This window comes from Schistocerca cancellata, chromosome 3 (genome assembly GCF_023864275.1).
Source record: "Schistocerca cancellata isolate TAMUIC-IGC-003103 chromosome 3, iqSchCanc2.1, whole genome shotgun sequence".
Classification (NCBI taxonomy): Eukaryota; Metazoa; Arthropoda; class Insecta; order Orthoptera; family Acrididae; genus Schistocerca; species Schistocerca cancellata.
Window position 1 is genome coordinate 863,866,696 of NC_064628.1, and position 20,164 is coordinate 863,886,859.

Below are 20,164 nucleotides of genomic sequence, written 5' to 3' on the forward strand. Positions count from 1 at the left end.
TGCCCGCGTTCGCCAGCTTAACGACATAAACAGGAGTGTCACCTTCCCAAGTCTGGACAAAGATCAGACGTCTTATTGGGTACTAGACCCCAACAGGTGTCCCTGGCATTACCATCAGTGGCGTGCTATGTAGTGACGCAGACACGATTGCAGAGGACTTCGCTGAGCACTATGCTCAAGCCTCTGCATTGGAGAACTACACCCCCAAGCCTTTCACACCCACAAACGGCGGATGGAAAGGAAAGTCCTCTCGTTCACTACATGCCACAGTGAACCCTATAACGCCCCATTTACAGAGTGGGAGCTCCTCAGTTCCCTTGCACATTGCCCCGACACAGCTCCTAGTCAGTTGATTAAACATCTCTCGTCTGACTACAAGCGCCATCTCCTAGTCATCTTCAACCGGATCTGGTGTGATGTCATCTTTCCATTGCAATGGCGGGAGAGCATCATCATTCTGGTGCTCAAACCTGGGAAAAACCCGCTTGATGTGGTTAGCTATCGGCCCATCAACCTCACCAATGTTCTTTGTAAGCTGTTGGAATGTATGGTGTGTCGGCAGTTGGTTTGGGTCCTGGAGTCACGTGGCCTACTGGCTCCATGTCAGGGCATCTTCCGCTCTACCACTGATAATCTTTTGTCCCTTGAGTCTGCCATCCGAACAGCCTTTTCCAGACGCCAACACCTTGTTGCTGTCTTTTTTTGATCCATGTGAAGCATATGATACCACCTGGCGACATCATATCCTTGTCGCATTGTACCAGTGGGATCTCCGAGGCCTGCTCCTGATTTTTAGCCAGAATTTCGTGTCACTCTGTACTTTCCTTGTCCAAGTTGGTTTCTCCCATCCCCCCCCCCCCATCATATCCAGGAGAATGGGGTCTCGCAGGGCTCTGTATTGAGTGTATCACTATTTTTAGTGGCCATTAACAGTCTAGCAGCAGCTGTAGGTCTGTCCGTCTCACCTTCTCTGTATGCAGATGACGTCTGCATTTCGTACTGCTCCACCAGCACTGGTGTTGCTGAGCGGCACCTACAGGGAACCACCCGCAAGGTGCAGTCATGAGCTGTCACCCACCACTTCCAGTTTCTGGTCGCTAAGTCGTGTGTCATGCACTTGTCGGCATCATACCGTTCATCCGGAACCAGAACTTTACCTTAATGATGATCCACTTACTGTAGTGGAGACATATCAGTTCTTAGGACTGGTTTTCAACACCCGATTGACTTAGCTACCTCACCTTCATCAGCTTAAGCAGAAGTGTTGGCAGCACCTCAATGCCCTCCACTGCCTGAGCAACACCAACTGGGGTGCAGATCGCTCTACTCTGCTGCAGCTCTACAAAGCCCTTGTTCAATCCCGCCTTGACTATGGGAGTCTGATTTATGATTCGGCGGCGCCCTCAGTGTTGCGTGTACTCGACCCAGTGCACCACTGGCATTCGCCTAGTGACGGGAGCTTTTAGAACGAGTCCGGTGACCAGTGTCCTGGTGGAGGCCAGAGTCCCTCCATTGCAGATCCGACGTGCACAACTGCTCGCCAGTTACGTTGCACACATTCATAGTTCTCCTGAGCATCCAAATTACCATCTCCTTTTCCCACCTGCGGCAGTTCATCTCCCGTATCAGTGGTCCAGGTCAGGGCTAATGATTGCGGTACGCATGCGATTCCTTCTGTCTGAACTGGAGTCCTTCCCTTTACCACCTCCCATCCAGGTCTGCCCACATACACGTCCATGGTGTACACCTAGGCCGCAGATTCATCTGGACCTTTCACATGACCCTAAAGGACTCACTCTAGGCACTCTCCACTGTCACTTTCTCTCGATTCTTGAAGTGTTCCGGGGCTCTGAAGTGGTTTACACTGATGGCTTTGATAGCTGATGGTCATGTTGGCTTCGCCTACGTCCACAGAGGCCATTTTGGACAGCATTCCGTGTACTCACTGCAGAGCTGGTGGTCACCTCTCGTGCACTTCATAATATCCGTTCATGTCCCGGGCAATCATTTATTTTGTGTACTGACTCCCTGAGGAGCCTACAAGCTATTGACCTATGCTACCCTCGCCAACCTATGGTAACATCCATTCAGGAGTCCATCTGTGCCCTGCACCGGTCCCGTCGTCGAACCTTAGCTGCGTTCCGACTTACGCCGTAGGGTTTTTCGGCTTTGGGAGACAGAATGGCATAACAGTATGCACAACAAACTGTGTGTCATTAAGGAGACTTTGAATGTGTGGAAGTCTTCCGTGCGGGCCTCTCACAGGGAATGCCGGCTCGGCATTGGCCATGCTTGGGTGACCCACGGTTACCTCTAGTGCTGTGAAGACCCGTCTCGGTGTCGGTGCGGCGCCCGGTTGACAGTGGCCCATATTCAGGTGCACCATCCCAGTTTGACGGCCAAGAGACAAAATCATGGGTTACTGGACTTGTTGCCACTAATTTTATCTGACGACGTCTCATCAGCCAGTTTAGCTTTACTTTTTACTTGTGAGGGTGGGTATTATCATTTGATGTAAGTTTTAGCGCATTTCCTTTGTCCCTCTGTGTCCTCCACTCTAGTGCTTCTAGGGTGGATGTTTTAATGTGTTGCAGAGTGGCTGGCTTCTCTTTTTTTTATTCTCACGGTTAGCCAACCATGGTAATCTGCTTCGTTGTTTTAATCTCTTCATCCTGTTTCTTCCATTTCTATGGTTTTCTTGTCCCCTTTTGTCCATTTACATGTTTGTCGCCCTTCATCGTTCTTGTGATTTTTCCTTTCATTCTGTTTTGAGTTGTCAGTCGCGTTTGTTTTATTCTCATACTTGACACTGTTTTATTCAGAACAAGGGACTGATGACCTTGTAGTTTGGTCCCTTGCCCCCTGTCTTAATCCAACCAACCAAGTCCGTTAACCCCGCTGCTCCCCGCTGTCACGTCCTCTAGATTCTAGACGTGTTCCAGGGCTCTGAAGTTATTTACACTGATGGCTGATGCTAATTTTGACTTCTCCTGTGTCCACAGAGGCCTTATTGAACAACATTCCTTGCCCGCTGGCTGCAGTGTATTCACTGCAGAACTTGTGGTCATATCTCGCGCAATTCATTCAGTACATCCCTTCCTGTTCTGGAGAGTCGTTTCTTCTCTGTTCTGACACCCTGAGTAGCTTTCAAGCTATCAACCAGTGCTACCATCACCATCCTTTGGTAGCGAACATCCAGGAGTCCACCTCTGCCCTGGAACGGTCCAGCCCTACAGTGGTGTTTGTGTGGACCCCAGAACATGTCGTAATCCCAGGCAACGAACTTGCTGACAGGCTGGCCAAACAGGCTACGTGGAAACTGCTCCTGGAGATGGGAATCTCTGAAACTGACCTGCATCCTGTCTTACGCCACAAGTTTTTTCGGCTTTGGGAGATGGAGTGGCATAACAGTATGCACAACAAACTGCGTCTCATTAAGGAGACTGCGAATGTGTGTAAGTCTTCTGTGCGTGCGAGCTTCTCGCAGGGAATCAGTTGTCCTTCGTCGGCTCTGCATTGGCCATATGTGGCTCAGACATGGTTGCCTCCTCCATCATGAGGACCCATCTCAATGTTGCTGTGGCCTGCAAATTACATTCGTCAATCTCTTGCTGGACTGCTTACTTTCTGCCACTCTGCAGTGGACTTTTAACTTTCCCAGTACCCTATCTTCGGTGTTGGGTGACAATGCCTCAACAGCAGCTTTAGTTTTAAGTTTTTTTCGTGAGGGTGGGTTTTATCATTTGTTCTGAGTTTTAGCACATGTCCTTTGTCCCTCTGTGTCCTCCACCATAGGACTTTTATGGTGGAAGTTTTAATGTGTTGCAGAGTGGCTGGCTTCTGCTTTTTTATTCTCCTGGTCAGCCAGCTATGGTAATCTGCTTTCTTATTTTTAATCTCTTCTCCCTGTTTCTTGTGTCTCTGTGATTTTCTTGTCCTATTTTGTCCATTGTAGTGTTTGTTGTTCTGTCGTTCTACTGGCTTTTCCTTTCTCCTGTTATTGTGCTGTACGCCGTCTTTGTTTTCTTCTTTCCTGTGGGTAATTGTTCCACTGGGAACAAGAGACCGATGACCTCACAGTTTGGTCCCTTTCCCTCCCCTTTTAAACAAACCAACCAACCAACCTTTGCACAATGCTAAACTAAAATTCGAAATACGGAACCCTGTGTGAATGCTATCTGCTGCTACAAAGGCATCACCATCAATGATGCCATTCTGCCACTCATTGAAGCTTCCTCCAGTGGGTCGTCAGAGCTGCCCATCTTCATGCCCCTACCCATTGGCTGGGGGCATGTCTTCTCCTGTTGCTCCGAAAGCTTCTACTCCCTAAACTGCTGGGGACATCAGTCCCCTCTCCCCAGCCAGAGAAGTAGTGGCCTCCTCCAGCTCCTCTCAAGTGGAAGGGCTCCCTTGGGACTCTACCTTCCACAGTCCCCTCCAGAGATCAAGTGGATGCCAGCCAGTGGCTGAAGAGCCATTGGCTGCTGGTTGAAGGGCTTCAAGGCCGCCTCTGTCCCTGAAGCTACTTCCGAGAAGCCCTCCCAGCAAACGCCTAAGGAGCAGTGAGAGGGCAAAACTTCAAAGAAGTAGTTTGTTGAGAAAATGGGAGCCTCCAGTGCTCCTCCCCCCTCCTCCCCTGCCCCCCTCCCCCCTGCACCAGCACACCCCCCCCATGCGGGTCCGGGGATTAGAATAGGCCCGAGGTATTCCTGCCTGTCGTAAGAGGCGACTAAAAGGAGTCCATCCCCCTCACGGGGGTAGTTAGCGCCTGCGTCCGGAGACGGACGGTTCCACGACCTATAATTGTCGTCTTTCTGGTTTTTCACTTCTCGTTTCTTCCTTCCTTTTGTTGGTTCCTTTCTTTGCTCTTCTCCACCTCACTGTCTTCCTTACTCTTTCCCTTGACTTCTCCTTGCCTTCTCATTGCCTTTTTCTCCTTGCCTTCTCATTGCCTTCTTCTCCTTGCCTTCTCATTGCCTTCTTCTCCTTGCCTTCTCATTGCCTTCTTCTCATTGCCTTCTTCTCCTTGCCTTCTCTGGTCTCCGCCTCGGCGTTTGAGACAGTCTGTCCTCTTTCTCCCTCTCTCTCTTCTTTTTCCTCTTCTTCCTTCCTCCCTGTGCGTGTCTGAAGGCCGACCCACGCGTTCGCACGCGTAGCCGGTGACGGGGTAACGCGTAAGTCCCCGCCCTGGGTAGACATGTAAGGCACGCGCGTACCCCCTGGTAAAGGCCAGGCCCGGGGAGGGGTGATTGCCTGAGCTGATACCTTCTGACCATGCCGATTGGTCCCTCCGTCTGTTTCTCGGGAGGTGTGACCTGAGGTGTAAACATTCACCTAAGGCGGGAGTGCCCTCTGAGAGGGTCCCCACAAGGAAGGAGCGCGCCATCGGAGACGCTGGCAATCATGGGGGATTCCTCCGCAATGGATTCTACTCCATCGCTTTCGACTTCTGCCCAAAAACGGAAACGTGACCAGCCACCAGTGACAAAAGTACTACCGCCTGCCCCACAGTTCCTCGTCGTTTCTCGATCTGAGGACGGAAAGGATTTTTCCTGTCAACCCTTTCGTTATCCAGAAGGGCGTAGATGCCATAGCCGGATCTGTCAAATCTTGTACCAGGTTGTGTAACAGTACCTTATTACTAGAAACTGAGAGTGCCTTTCAGGCACAAAAAAACTGCTTCGGGCCACACTCCTGTACACGTTCCCTGTCCGGGTGGAGGCCCACCGAACTTTGAATTCGTCTCGTGGTGTAGTCTATACTAGCTCCCTCGACGGATTGACGGACGAGGAGATTCAATCTTTCCTCGCTGAGCAGGGCGTGACGGCTGTCCATAGGGTCATGAAAAAGGTCAACAATGACCTTGTACCGACCCGGACACTTTTCTTGACCTTCGATAGTGTTAAGCTGCCATTGCGCATCAAGGCGGGGTACGAGGTTATTTCTGTTCGCCCCTATGACCCGACACCTACGCGCTGCTACCAGTGTCAGCGTTTCAATCACACTCGACAGTCTTGTTCCAATGCGGCTAAATGTGTCACTTGTGGCAGGGATGCCCATCAGGGTGACTGTCCACCTCCGTCTCCTCGTTGTGTGAACTGTCAGGGTGACCATGCCGCATCCTCCCGCGACTGTCCTGTCTATAAGGAAGAACACTGTATCCAAGAAATTCGGGTCAAAGAGAAAGTGTCCACCTCGGCTGCTCGCAAGCTATTGGCTAGTAGGAAGCCCGCGCTGCTCCCAGCGGGGAAATACAGTACTGTCCTCGCCTCTCCTCGGACTACCAGGGAGGTAGCAACCCAGACATGCGATCTGACCTTCAGCACCACGGTCGTCCGTTCGGCCAGTGCTAAGATCGCGCGGTCGATGTCTCCTCTTCCTCCCATCACCCCACAGACACCAGCCCCTTCATCAGCTTCTGCTAAGACGAAGACCCCGAAGTCAGATGCACGGGCCTTCAAGAAGGAACCATCCCGTGCAGACTTCCTACGTTCCTAGACCTCCCAGCCTTCGACCGGTACTTCCACCAAACGTCCTTCCAAAAAGGCTCATAGGAAGCACAGTTCTCCTTCTCCGCCACGGCGCATTTCTTCTCCTGCACCACCCAGCGGTTGCCGCCCCCGGCCGTCATCCGTTTCACCTGGCCGCACCGCTGGTAGCCGTACATCTGGCCGTTCACCGGCGGAGGAAGCTCCCCCTCCCGGCCATCCTCCCGAGATGGCCGATGAACCTATGGACCCAATGGACGATGCCTGTCCGCCTACTGATAGCGGCGGCAGTGCTCGCTCGAAGCCATGCCCTCAGCGGCCTTCGAGGTTACCCCTTTTTTCATCTTCCTTTTCTTACGATGGCACTTATTCACTGGAATATTCGCAGCATTCGCTCCAACCGAGAGGACTTGAAGTTGCTGCTCCGCTTGGGATGATATTTACTACGATCCCATCACGTTGCACACCGGCCTGCAGGCAGCTGCCATCCGCATTACTCTCCCCACTTTTACGTTTTCCTTTTGTACCGTTTAGACTCCATCGTCATCTGCCGTTACCAGGGCAGACATGATGCAACTTATTGCTCAGCTACCTGCACCATTTTTGTTAACTGGAGAATTCAATGCCCACCATCCCCTTTGGGGCTCTCCTGCATCCTGCCCAAGGGGCTCCTTGTTAGCAGACCTTTTCAACCAGCTCACTCTTGTCTGCCTCAATACTGGCGCCCCTACTTTTCTTTCGGACACATCTCACACCTATTCCCATTGAGACCTCTCTATATGTACTCCCCAACTTGCACGCCGGTTTGAGTGGTATGCACTTGCTGATACATATTCGAGTGACCACTTCCCGTGTGTTATCCATCTCCTGCAGCATACTCCCTCTCCGTGCCCCTCTAGTTGGACCATCTCCAAGGCAGACTGGGGGCTCTTCTCTTCCAGGGCGACCTTTCAGGATCAAACCTTCACAAGCTGCGATCGTCAGGTCGCACACCTCACGGAAGTCATTCTCGCTGCTGCTGAATATTCCATCCCTCACCCTACTTCTTCTCCACGTCGCGTACCGGTCCCCTGGTGGACCGCAGCATGTAGAGACGCTTTACGTGCTCGTCGACGTGCTTTACGCACCTTTAAACGCCACCCTACAGTGGCGAATTGTATTAATTATAAACGATTACGTGCTCAGTGTCGTCGTATTATTAACGAAAGCAAGAAAGCCAGCTGGGCTGCTTTCACAAGCACCTTCAACAGTTTTACTCCTTCTTCTGTTGTCTGGGGTAGCCTGCGCCGGCTATCTGGCACTAAGGTCCACTCCCCAGTTTCTGGCTTGAAGGTCGCGAATGACGTCCTTGTGGCCCCTGAGGCTGTCTCCAATGCCTTCGGCCGCTTTTTCGCAGAGGTTTCGAGCTCCGCTCATTACCACCCTGCCTTCCTCCCCTGCAAACAGGCAGAGGAGGCTAGGCCACCTGACTTCCGCTCCTCGAATTGTGAAAGTTATAATGCCCCGTTCACCATGCGGGAACTCGAAAACGCACTTGGCCGATCACGGTCCTCCGCTCCAGGGCCTGATTCTATTCATATTCAGATGCTGAAGAACCTTTCTCCTGCGGGTAAAGGTTTTCTTCTTCGTAGATACAATCGCATCTGGATTGAGGGACATGTTCCCGCATGCTGGCGCGAGTCTATTGTTGTCCCGATTCCTAAGCCGGGGAAGGACAAGCACTTGCCTTCCAGTTATCGACCTATCTCGTTTACCAGCTGTGTCCGTAAAGTGATGGAGCGAATGGTTAACTCTCGATTGGTTTGGCTGCTCGAGTCTCGACGCCTACTTACCAGTGTACAATGTGGATTTCGTAGGCGCCGCTCTGCTGTTGACCATCTGGTTACCTTGTCGACCTTCATTATGAATAACTTCTTGCGGAAGCGCCTGACCGCGGCTGTGTTCTTTGATTTGGAGAAGGCTTACGACACCTGTTGGAGGGCGGGCATTCCCCGCACCATGCATACATGGGGCCTTCGCGGTCGCCTCCCTCTTTTTATTCGTTCCTTTTTAATGGATCGACAGTTCAGGGTACATGTGGGTTCTGTCCTGTCCGACACCTTTCGCCAGGAGAATAGGGTGCCACAGGGCTCAGTTTTGAGCGTCGCTCTCTTCGCCATCGCGATCAATCCAATAATGGATTGCCTCCCAGCTGATGTATCAGGCTCCCTTTTTGTGGACGATTTTACCATCTATTGCAGCGTGCAGTGTACACGTGTCCTGGAGCGCTGTCTTCAGCGTTCTCTTGACCGTCTTTACTCCTGGAGTGTCGCCAATGGCTTCCGTTTTTCTGCCGAGAAGACGGTCTGTATTAACTTCTGGCGCTACAAAGAGTTTCTCCCACCATCCTTACGACTCGGTCCCGTTGCTCTCCCAACCGTGGAGACAACCAAATTTTTAGGCCTTACATTTGACAGGAAACTTAGCTGGTCTCCACATGTGTCATATTTGGCCGCCCGTTGTACCCGTTGTTTAAATGTCCTCCGTGTTCTCAGTGGTATGTCGTGGGGAGCGGATCGAACTGTCCTACTTCGTCTATATCGGTCGATCGTCCGCTCCAAGCTGGATTATGGGAGCTTCGTATACTCATCTGCACGGCCATCCATCTTACGCCGCCTCAACTCCATACAACATCGGGGTTTACGACTTGTGATCGGAGCATTTTATACTAGTCCCGTAGAGAGTCTTCATGCTGACGCTGGCGAATTGCCACTCACCTACCGGCGCGATATACTGCTTTGTCGGTATGCCTGTCGGCTACTGTCAATGCCCGACCATCCGTGTTATCGTTCCTTTTTTGATGACTCTCTCGACCGTCAATACGGGTTGTATGTCTCTGCCCTGCTACCCCCCTGGAGCTCGCTTTCGTCGCCTCCTTCAACACCTTAATTTTTCACTCCCTGCAACCTTTCGAGTGGGCGAGAGCCACACGCCACCTTGGCTCCAGGCTCAGGTCCGCCTTCACCTTGACCTCAGCTCGCTCCCAAAAGAGGTTACCTCCGGTTCGGTCTACCACTCCCGTTTTTTGGAACTTCGTTCGAAGTTCATCAACATGACTTTCATTTATACAGATGGCTCTAAGACCAATGACGGGGTCGGGTGTTCCTTTATTGTCGGGGCACAAAGTTTCAAATACCGGCTCCATGGCCATTGTTCGATCTTCACAGCTGAGCTCTTTGCCCTCTACCAGGCTGTTCTTTACATCTGCCGCCACCGACATTCTGCTTACGTCATCTGCTCCGACTCCCTGAGCGCCATCCAGAGCCTCAGTGATCCGTACCCGGTTCACCCTTTCGTACACCGGATCCAACGCTCTCTTCAGCAGCTGGTGGACGTCGGTTCTCCGGTTAGCTTTATGTGGGTTCCTGGCCATGTTGGTATCCCTGGGAACGAAGCTGCAGATGCCGCGGCCAAGGCTGCGGTCCTCCAGCCTCGGACAGCTTCTTGTGTCCCTTCGTCCGATTTTAGCAGGGTCATTTGTCGGCGCATTGTGTCGCTGTGGCATGCCGATTGGGCTGCACTTACAGACAACAAGCTTCGGGCCTTAAAACCTCTTCCGGTGGCTTGGACACTGCCGGTTCAGCCATCGCCATCTGCTGACGGCTGCGCCAGTGCCGTTCTGCCCATGTGGGCACTTGCTGACGGTTCGACACATTTTAATGTCCTGTCCATATTTTAACACACTGCGTCTAGATCTTAACGTGCCAAGTACTTTCGATGCCATTTTAGCGGATGACCCACGAGCAGTTGCTCGTGTTCTTCGTTTTATCAATTTGACAAACCTCTCTCAGGACATTTCATGATGCTGTTTTGTAATCCTATGCCTGTCAGTCTGTCTTTTATCGTGTTTTCCCTTTTAGTTGTTGTTGTCCACTTGTGCCTCGCGGTGCATTCTTAGAGTAGTCAGGGCGCTAATGACCATTGAAGTTGTGTGCCCTAAAACCACAAAAAAAAAAAAAAGCCAGCACACCCCCACAACTCTGCGTCAGAGGACAAGATGGAGATTCTGGCGTCTTCTGTCTCCTGCGGACCTAGATTTCGCCGACACCTCAGATGCAATGGTACTGGATGCCAACACTCAACCTGTGGCAACAGGTGTTGATGAGGCCTAATTTGCCTCCTTTGTCACTTCATGGCACACGAGATGGCAGAAAGTGGCCAGTGGAACTGCGGCAGTTTTTTCTCCCACCTGGCTAGGTTATGTCTACTTCTAAGCGGTACACCTGCTTTTTGCATTGTCCTTCAGGAAACCTGGTTTCCTGCACTGCGGACCCCTGCCCTTAATGGCTATTGGGGGTACTACAAAAACAGTCCTGCCCGTGACAGACTGTTGGGCGGAGTATGCATCTTCGCCCTAGCCTCTGTCTGTAGCTAACCTGTGCCCCTACAAACACCTTTAGAAGCTGTGGCTGTAAGTGTGAGGACAATGCAGTAAATTACCATCTGTAACATCTACCTCCCTCCAGATGGTGATGCACTGCCCCATGCCTTGGCTGCACTCATTTCCCAACTCATCCCACCTTTTCTCCTACTGGGAGATTTTAACGCCCATAACCCCTTGTGGGGTGGAACCTAGGTTACTGGCCGTGGCAAAGATATTGAGGACCTAGTAACTCAACTCGACCTTTGCCTCCTAAATATAGGTGCCCCCACACATTTCAGTTTGGCCGAGGTAGGAAGTTCGAAAATTTACTGTCACTACTAGACTTCTGCCTCTTAAATACGGGGGCCGCCACATATTTCAGTGTGGCACATGGCACATCTGTGGCCCTTGAACTCTCGATCTGCAGTCCTAGCCTTTTCCCATCTATCCACTGGATAGCACACTACGACTTGGGTGATATGACCACTTTCCTCTCTTCTTGTCCCTACCCCAGAGTTCCTCATCTTGACGCTTGTCCAGGTGGGCTCTTCCAGAGCGGCCTGGGACACTCTCACATCCGCTACCATGATTCATTCTCTGTTGCATGCCACCATAGGTGAGGGGATTCACACCATCACTAATACCATTATTGCCACAGCTGAATTGGTAATCCCTTGTTCCTCCAATTTCCCCTGACGGAAGTCAGGTGGTTTGGTGGTTGCCGGAAATTGCTGTGGCCATTAGAGACTGTAGGTGGGACCTCCAACGTCACAAGTGCCACCCCTCCCTGGAGAATCTAATTGCCTTCAAAAGTCTCCGTGCCCAGGTTTGCCTCCTCATAAAATGAAGGAAGCAGAAGTGTTGGGAAAGCTATGCCTCCACCATTGGAACATGAACCTCCCTCTCTCAGGTTTGGACAAGCTCCGCCGACTTTACGGCTATCAAACCCCTACATGGGTGTCTGGAATTTCCACAAATGCAGCTGTATCTGCTGATCCAGACGTAATCAGAGCATCTAGCTGAGCGTTATGCTCACATCTCTGCATCTGACAATTATGACCTCACTTTTCGTCTCCTCAGAGGTTGGAATGAGAACACCTATCTTTCGCTCCACGCCACCCTGCTTCTTATAATGCTCCCATCAGTGAGTGGGAATTTCTTAGTGCCCTTGCCGACTGTCCTGACACATTCCCCAATCCAGACCGCATCCATTCACAAATAATGAAACTTTGTCAGTGGATTCCCAACACAACCTCCTTGCTGTCTTCAACCGCATCTGGAGCGATGGAGAATTCCCATTGGAATGGCGGGAAAGTGTCATCATTCCAGTGCTAAAGTGTGGGAAGAACCCTCTAGATGTTGATAGCGATCATCCTATCAGCATCACCAACACTCAGTGCAAGCTGCTTGAACATATGGTGAGCGGCAGTTGTATTGGCTCCTTGAGTCTCGGGGCTTTCTGTCTCTGCTCCAGGGCAGTTTTTGCCGAGGACACTCCAGTCTACAACTTGGTGCACCTGGAGTCTGCCATTCAATCAGCCTTTCCCTGGTGCCAACACTTGATTGCTGTCTTTTTGACCTTACTACTCTGCATGAGTAGGGTCTTGGGGGCCTGCTCCAGACTTTTTTTTTTTGTACAGAAGTTTTTGTCGCTTCACACTTTGAATTCATGTCGGTGCTTCCCTCAGTACACCCCATACCCCATATACAAGATAATGGGGTCCCACTCTTTTTAATTGCCATCAATGGTTTCGCATTAGCAGTGAGATCATTGACGACTTTTGTATTTTCTTTTACTCCTCTTCTAATCCCCTCAGGGGGCTCAGCATGTAGTTGCTGGGTACAGGCTTGGTGACCCCGGGGTCCCTGAGCTGGGGACTGGGAAGCGCCACCAGTCCTCAGTATCGTAAGCTCTGAGCGTGCTTCAATGACCACGGTAAGGCGCGATGGTGGAAGTGGAACGTTGTACTGTACAGAGCCCGGGGATCTTGGCTTAACTGCCTGGGTCGTGAGGGTGGTATAAACCTCTATAAAAAACCCTCAATCTCAAGGTGTGCTGCGCGCCGAGGAGACGTATGGCTGTTTAGGTAGAACAGTTGCTAGCGGGCGACCTCTGGGGAACCTGCCACTCCCCGGTTGTATTAGGCTTACCCAGGCAAGCGGCGGGGCTCTGTCTGGGTGGACATTCCTTCCCCTAGCTGCTCGTGGGACCACCATGAAACGAAATACAAATAGTGTGCAACCACGAGTCTTTAAGAAAGGAAAGTTCAATGCTTTACAGTATGACCCCCAATCGTTCACTTCCCTGTCCACACCAGGGGAGGAACGGCGATCTAAATTACCTGGTGAGACATATTCTCCTAGATTTCTGGTTTGCAGCCAAACAGATGGGGACTCATTTCTGACCACAAAGCCTCAGTTTTTTTGTGGAAAATTTAGAGGACAAGTTTGGAGATGTTGAGAGCATGTCTAAAATAAGATCTGGAGCAGTCCTCATACAGAAAGCATCCCCAGCACAGTCACGGGCATTGCTTGCTTGTGACAAGCTCGGTGATGTTGCAGTCTCCATTATGCCTCATAAGAGCCTCAATATGGTTCAGGAACTTATTTTTCATTGTGACCTGTTGTTGCAGTCTGACGACGAGCTCTGTGCAAATCTGGAATGCTGCGGTGTCCACTTTGTACGACGTGTCTTCAGGGGACCTAAAGATAGTAGGGTCGCCACTGGCACCTTTAACTTGGCTTTTGAGGGAGACACCCTGCCCGAGAAGGTCAAGGTGATGATATATCGATGTGATGTTAAGCCTTACGTCCCTCCTCCCATGCACTGCTTTAAGTGCTGCAGGTTTGGGCATATGTCATAGAGATGTGACACCAACCCTACCTGTCGGGATTGTGGACGTGCCTCCCACCCCAATGTCCCGTGTTCGCCGCCTCCTGTTTGTATCAACTGCAGGCAGAAACATTCACCTTGCTCATGAGACTGCGTGGTTTATCAAAAAGAACGGAAGATTATGGAGTATAAGACCTTGGACAGGCTCACTTACACAGAGGCGAAACGCAAGTCCGACCGACTTCACCCTGTGCGCATTTCATCGACGTTTGCTGCAGCAGCTTCGATGTCACCATTCCTGGCGACTAGCCCCCAAGCTCAGCTGCTTTTTGTGGGCCCTCCAGCCCACCCATCTATTCCTGCCCCCCAGGTAGTTGGTGAACACCCTCCTCCGTTGCTCCCCTATTATCAACATCGGGGTTAACAACCCCTCCTTCTTTGGGGACTTCAGTCCCCACCTCTGAGCCGGAGAAGTGCCCGCCTCCTCCGGCTCCCCTCGCGCAGAAGGGATAGCTTGGTGTCCTCCCTTCCATGGTTACTGCCCCTCCAGATGTCAGCCAGTGGCTGAAAAAGCCACCACCTGAGGCCCGTAGTGCTTCCAGGTCTTCCTCGGTCCATGAGACTGGGTCGGAAAAGCCCACTCAGCCTGATAGACCGAAGGACAAATGGGACCCTACCAAAAAGAAGAAAAAGCAAAAGGAGAGGGACATAGAGACAGAAAAGGAGTTCACCACTGCACCCGAAGATGATGTGGAGCATCTAGCGTCCCCTCAGGAGCTAGATATTGCTTGACCCGCAGCTCCTATGGAATTTGATCAGGCTACTTCGCTATTGGTGGCAGCAAGCGTTTCTAAGGCATAACCTAACCCCCCCCCCCCCCCAGATTCTTTCATGTCTTCACAGTCAGATACATTATCTTTTTTAATGGAATTGCCGTGGTTTTTTCCACCACCTTGCTGAGTTGAAACAGCTTTTGTGCCGCTTCCCTGCCACTTGTCTGGCCCTGCAGGAAACCTGGTTTCCTGTTCGGCGGACCCCCTCCCTCTGTGGCTACTGGGGTCACTATAAGAACCGCGTAGAATACGACAGGGTGTCTGGCGGTGTCTGTGTTTATGTTCCTAGTGCCCCAGTGCCACTACACACGGCTCTCAAAGCTGTGGCTGTTAGAGTCCGGGCAGGAATGGAGCTTACCATCTGTTCCCTCTACCTTCCCGCGGATGAGGTTGTTCCTCTTCCTGACCTAGCTGCCTTGTTCGTCCAGCTCCCCCCCCCCCCCCCCCCCTCGCCATTCCTCCTTTTGGGGGATTTTAATGCCCACCACCCCTTATGGGGTGGGGCCCAGATCTCAGCCAGGGTATGAATGTTGAGACTCTCTTGGCCCAGCAGGACATTTGGTGCTCCCACATATTTTAGCTTGACTCGTGGCACATACTCAGCCATTGACCTCTCTCTTAGTAGCCCAGGTCTTCTTCCATACCTCAGTTGGAGGGTCCATGACGACCTCTGTGGTAGCGACCACTTTCCTATCATGGTTTCTCTTCTTCAATCCCAACCCCCTGACCAGCTTCCACGATGGTCTCTTCGTGGTTCTGATTGGGCAGCCTACACCTCAGCTACTGTGGCCATTGCTCCACTTCCTGGTGAAATTGATTTGGTAGTGGACGAGGTCACTATGGCCATTGTTTCTACTGCTGAGGCAACTGTCCCCTGCTCTCCATGTACCCTAAGGCATCAGTCAATCCCTTGGTGGACACCAGAGATTGTAGAAGCTATCCGGGACCGCCGGCGTGCCCTGCAACGACACCGGCATCATCCTTCCCTAGAGAATCTGGTTGCCTTTAAACAGCTGCGGTCCTGAGCTCAGCGGTTAATCCGGCGGAGCAAACAGGACTGCTGCGAACGATATGTTGCCACCATAGGTTCTCGCACCTCCCCATCTCAGGTGTGGTCGCGGGTTCGGCGCATTTTTGGCTTTCGCCCTCATGCATCTGTCCCTTGCCTTTCTCTTTGGGGTACACTTTGTACTGACCCAGTTGCCATCACCGAACATCTGGCAGAGTACTTTGTTCGTATTTCCGTGACAGCAGGCTACAGCGCAGAATTCTGCGCCATTAAATAGCAGTTGTCATTTTGCACACACCGTTGGGAACGATACAATGCCCTGTTTAGTGAATGGGAGTTCCAAAGTGCCCTTACAGCTTACCTTGATACCTCTCCAGGTCCAGACCGAATTCACAACCAATTTTTTCGCCATCTCTCGGCGCACTGTCAGGGTGAATTACTCACCCTGTTTAACCGCATCTGGACAGAGGACATTTTCCCAACTCGTTGGCAGGATAGCATTACCATCCCGGTGCTTAAACCTGGTGCAGATCCGCTGGTGGTTGATAGCTACCGCCCTATCAGCCTTACCAATGTTACGTGCAAACTCCTGGAACAGATGGTGAGTCAGTGGCTCATGTGGATCCTTGAAGCTCGGGGCCTCCTATCCCAGCAACAGGGGGCTTCTGTCAGGGCCGCTCAGTGATCGACAATTTAGTCTCGCTAGAGTCGGCTATTTGTACAGCTTTTACTCGGCGAGAACATCTAGTTACTGTTTTCTTTGATCTTCAGAAGGCGTACGATACCACCTGGCGCCATCATATCCTTGCTATGCTGCACGAATGGGGCTTACGGGGTCCGGAATTTTCTCTCCAATTGCTCCTTTCGTGTTAAGAGTTGGCACATATTTTATCTCTGCTCATATTCAGGAGAACGGTGTCCCACAGGGCTCAGTTCTCAGTGTTCCCCTCTTTTTAGTGGCAATTAATGGTCTTGCGGCTGCGGTGGGCTCATCGGTCTGTTCCTCTCTATATGCTGATGACTTTTGTCTTTATTACAGTTCCCCAAGCATCAGTGTCACTGAACGGCGGCTGCAGGGAGCTATCTGTAAGGCACATTTTTAGGCATCCAACCATGGTTTTCAGTTCTCAGCCTCTAAGACCCGAGTGATGCATTTCTTTCGTCGTCGAACGGTCCACTTCCATCAAGAGCTCTACCTTGCCAATGAGCTCCTTCGTATTGCGGAGACGCATCGCTTCCTTGGCATGCTGTTTCATGCTCAGCTCACTTGGATACATCATCTTTGGGAGCTTAAACAATGGTGCTGGCGGCACCTCAACATCCTTTGCTGCCTCAGCCACACCGTTTGGGGGGCTGCATGAACAACCCTCCTACAGCTCTATAAGGCCTTAGTCCAGTCCCGTCTCGACTACAGGAGTGTGGTGTAAGACTCAGCAGCACCTTCAACGTTGCAGATCCTTGCCCGATTCTCCATTGTGGCGTCAGACTGGTGACAGGTGCCTTCCGCACTAGGCCTGTGACTAGCCTTCTTGTAGAAGCTGGAATCCATCCCCTACGATTCCGCTAACAACAGTTGCTTGCGTCATACATCGCCTGCGTTCATGCCTCGCCCGACCCCCCCCCCCCCCCCCCCCCGCCCCCCACCGCAGGCTCCATTTTCCCATCTTCTGCACTCCCCTCCCCACGACGGCGGCCTAGGTCGGGTCTCCTAATCGCGGTCCGCGTTCGTTCCCTTCTCTCGTCACTCGAGTCCTTTCCCCTTCCTTCATCCTTCCAGCCCTCTTCTTGTATCCCTCCTTGGTCCCTCCCTCACTTGCGGCTTTGCTTGGATTTGTCCTGCTACTCCAAGTCCTCTGCTCCACCTGCCAGTCTTTGTCAACAATTCCTGGCTCTTCTTGCCTCGTTTCACAATGCAGATGTAGTCTACACCGATGGTTCTGTGGTCGATGGATGCACTGGGTTTGCTTTTATCCATGGCGACTACGTTGAGCAGCGTTCCCTGCCTTGTGGGAGCAGTGTTTTCACTGCGGAGCTGGTTGCTCTTTATCGTGCACTTGCTCACCTTTCCTTTTGCCCTGGGGAGTCATTTGTCATATGCAGTGACTCCCTGAGTGGATTGCAAGCACTCGACCAGTGTTTTTCTCGGTACCCTTTGGTGCGCGGTATTAAAGATGCTGTTTTGGCTCTCGCGGAGTGTAGTCATTCAGCGACGTTTGCGTGGACCCCGGGCCACATCGGCATTCCAGGAAACGAACATGACGATCGGTTGGCCAAGCAGGCCACCACTTCACCACCCCTGGAGCTTGGTCTTGTGGAAAGAGACCTGCAGTCAGCCCTACATCGCAAGGTCCGCGATGTCTGTAGCTCTGAATGGTCTGTCTTGAACACGTCAAATAAGCTCCGCATGGTCAAGTTGTCCACAGCCGTATGGAACTCATCCTTGAGGTCATGCGTAGGGACTCTGTTGTTCTCTGCCGTCTCCGAATTGGACAGATACGGTTGACCCACAGCTATCTCCTTCGTCGTGAGAACCTGCCCAAGTGTCGCTGTGATGCAGGGCTGACAGTGGTCCATCTTCTGATGGACTGCCCCCTTTTAGCCCCCTTGCGGCAGTCCTTTAATTTACCAGCTGCACTTCCTTTAATTCTCGGTGACGATGCCTCTATAACTGACTCAGTTTTACATTTTATCCGTGCAGCTGGGTTTTATCACTCGCTCTAGTGTGGGTGCTCTTGCACGATTTCTCAGGCTACACCCACTCCAGTGCCTTTTAATTGTGACGTGGATACCAAAATAGTGTCTTTTATGGTAAAAAGTTGTGTTGGTACCTCTATCAATGCTTTCCAGCTGGAGGTTCTTCGTTTGTAGTTGACAGTTTACCTGATCCATCAACCACCGTAGTCTGTTTTACTCTAGTCAACTATTTGCTCTGCTCCTTTTAAGTGTCCTCTATTTTGTGTTATTGCGGTGTTCATTTTAGCTCTGTACCCCTTGCTGTTCCCTCCATCTGGGTGCAGAGGTTACGCTTTTACTGTATAGGCCTTTTGCAAGTATGACTGTTTGGAACTGGGGACTGATGACCTCGATGTTTAGCCCCCATCAAACTCCAAAACCAACCAACCAATCCACTTCTAATGTTGTGTCTGAACACTGGCTGCAGGGAGCTATACCGAAGGCGCAGATGTGGGCCATCACTCAGTTTTCAGTTTTTGGCTGCCAAAACTTGTCATGCTCTTCTGTCGTCATTGTACTGTCCATCCCCATTCTGAAGTTTACCTTGATGACCAACTACTAGATGTAGTGAATACTTACCGCTTTTTGGGACTGGTCTTCGACACCTGCTTAACTTGGCTTCCCCAGCTTTGTCAGCTTAAGGATAAGTGCTGGCAGCATCTTAATCTTATTCAATGCCTGAGCCACATTGACTCCTGCTCTGTATGAGTCCTTGTCATCTGTAGTGACTCCTTAAGCAGCCTACAAGCTCTCGACCAGTGCTTCCCTAGACTTCCTTGGGTAACGACTATCCAGGAGTCTCTTTATGCCCTCTGCAACACAGGATTTTCAGTGACCTTCATTTGGACCCCAGGACATGTCAGGATACCAGGCAATAAACTCGCTGACCGCCTGGCCAAACAGGCTACCCATAAACCAACTCTGGAGATTGGCCTGCTGGAGACTGGTTTGCGATCGGTCTTCTGCCGCAAAGTTTTCGTGATCTGGGATACTGAATGGCGCACCCTGAGTACACCAAATAAACTCAGTGTTATGAAGGAGATAACAAGTGTGTAGTGCTCATCCATTTGATCCGTTTGCAGGGAATCTATTGTCCTTTGCCGGCTCCGCATCGGTAATATGTGGCTAACACATGATCACCTCCTCCGTCGTGAGGACCCACCTCGGCGTTGCTGTGGCTCCCCTATGGCCGTCATCCACATCTTGTTGGACTGCCCAATTTTAGCTGCTCTGTGGTGGACTTTTAACCTTCCCAGCACCCTACCTATGGTGTTGGGTGACAATGCCTCAACACCAGATTTAGTTTTACGTTTTATTCATGAGGGGTGTTTTTATTGTACCACCTAAATATGGGTGTCTGGCCTCCTGTCCTAGGCCTCCATCCTCCCTCCATTTTAACCCTGTCACCCTTTCTTTGCATTTGTTTGTCTTGATGTTCGCCTTTTCCCCACGTGTGTTCATCTTGCCTTGTCTTTCTGGAGTGGACTTTTTAGTGTGTTACAAAGTGGCTGGCTCATCCTCTTTTATTCTTGTGATTACCCAGCCCAACCCATCTGCTCTATGGTTTTAATACCTTCCACTACTATTCCTTGTGGTGTAAGTTTTCCCCATTTTTTTATTTGCTTCTTTCGTTTTCTCTTTTGGTGTGGTTCCCCATTCCTTTTCCCCCTTTTACTTTCCCAAACTTGGTGAGGCGAACTTCCAGTAGGAGCCTTTTGAACTAGCCCTCTGAACAGCCTACTCGCAGAGGCTGGGTCTCACCACTATGGATCAGGCACCAACAAGAGCTACTCAGTTATGTTATATATGTTCACAGCTTCCCTAAGCACCCAAACTACCATGTCCTTGTAGTAGGGAGGTCCACCT

The 20,164-nt window shown here is 51.3% G+C and overlaps 1 protein-coding gene across 1 annotated transcript in view; it reads left to right on the top strand.

Annotated features, from left to right (window-relative positions):
• LOC126175920 (serine/threonine-protein kinase SMG1) overlaps positions 1-20,164 on the top strand; it is a 383,335-nt gene that overhangs the window by 19,325 nt on the left and 343,846 nt on the right. The window lies entirely within an intron of this gene.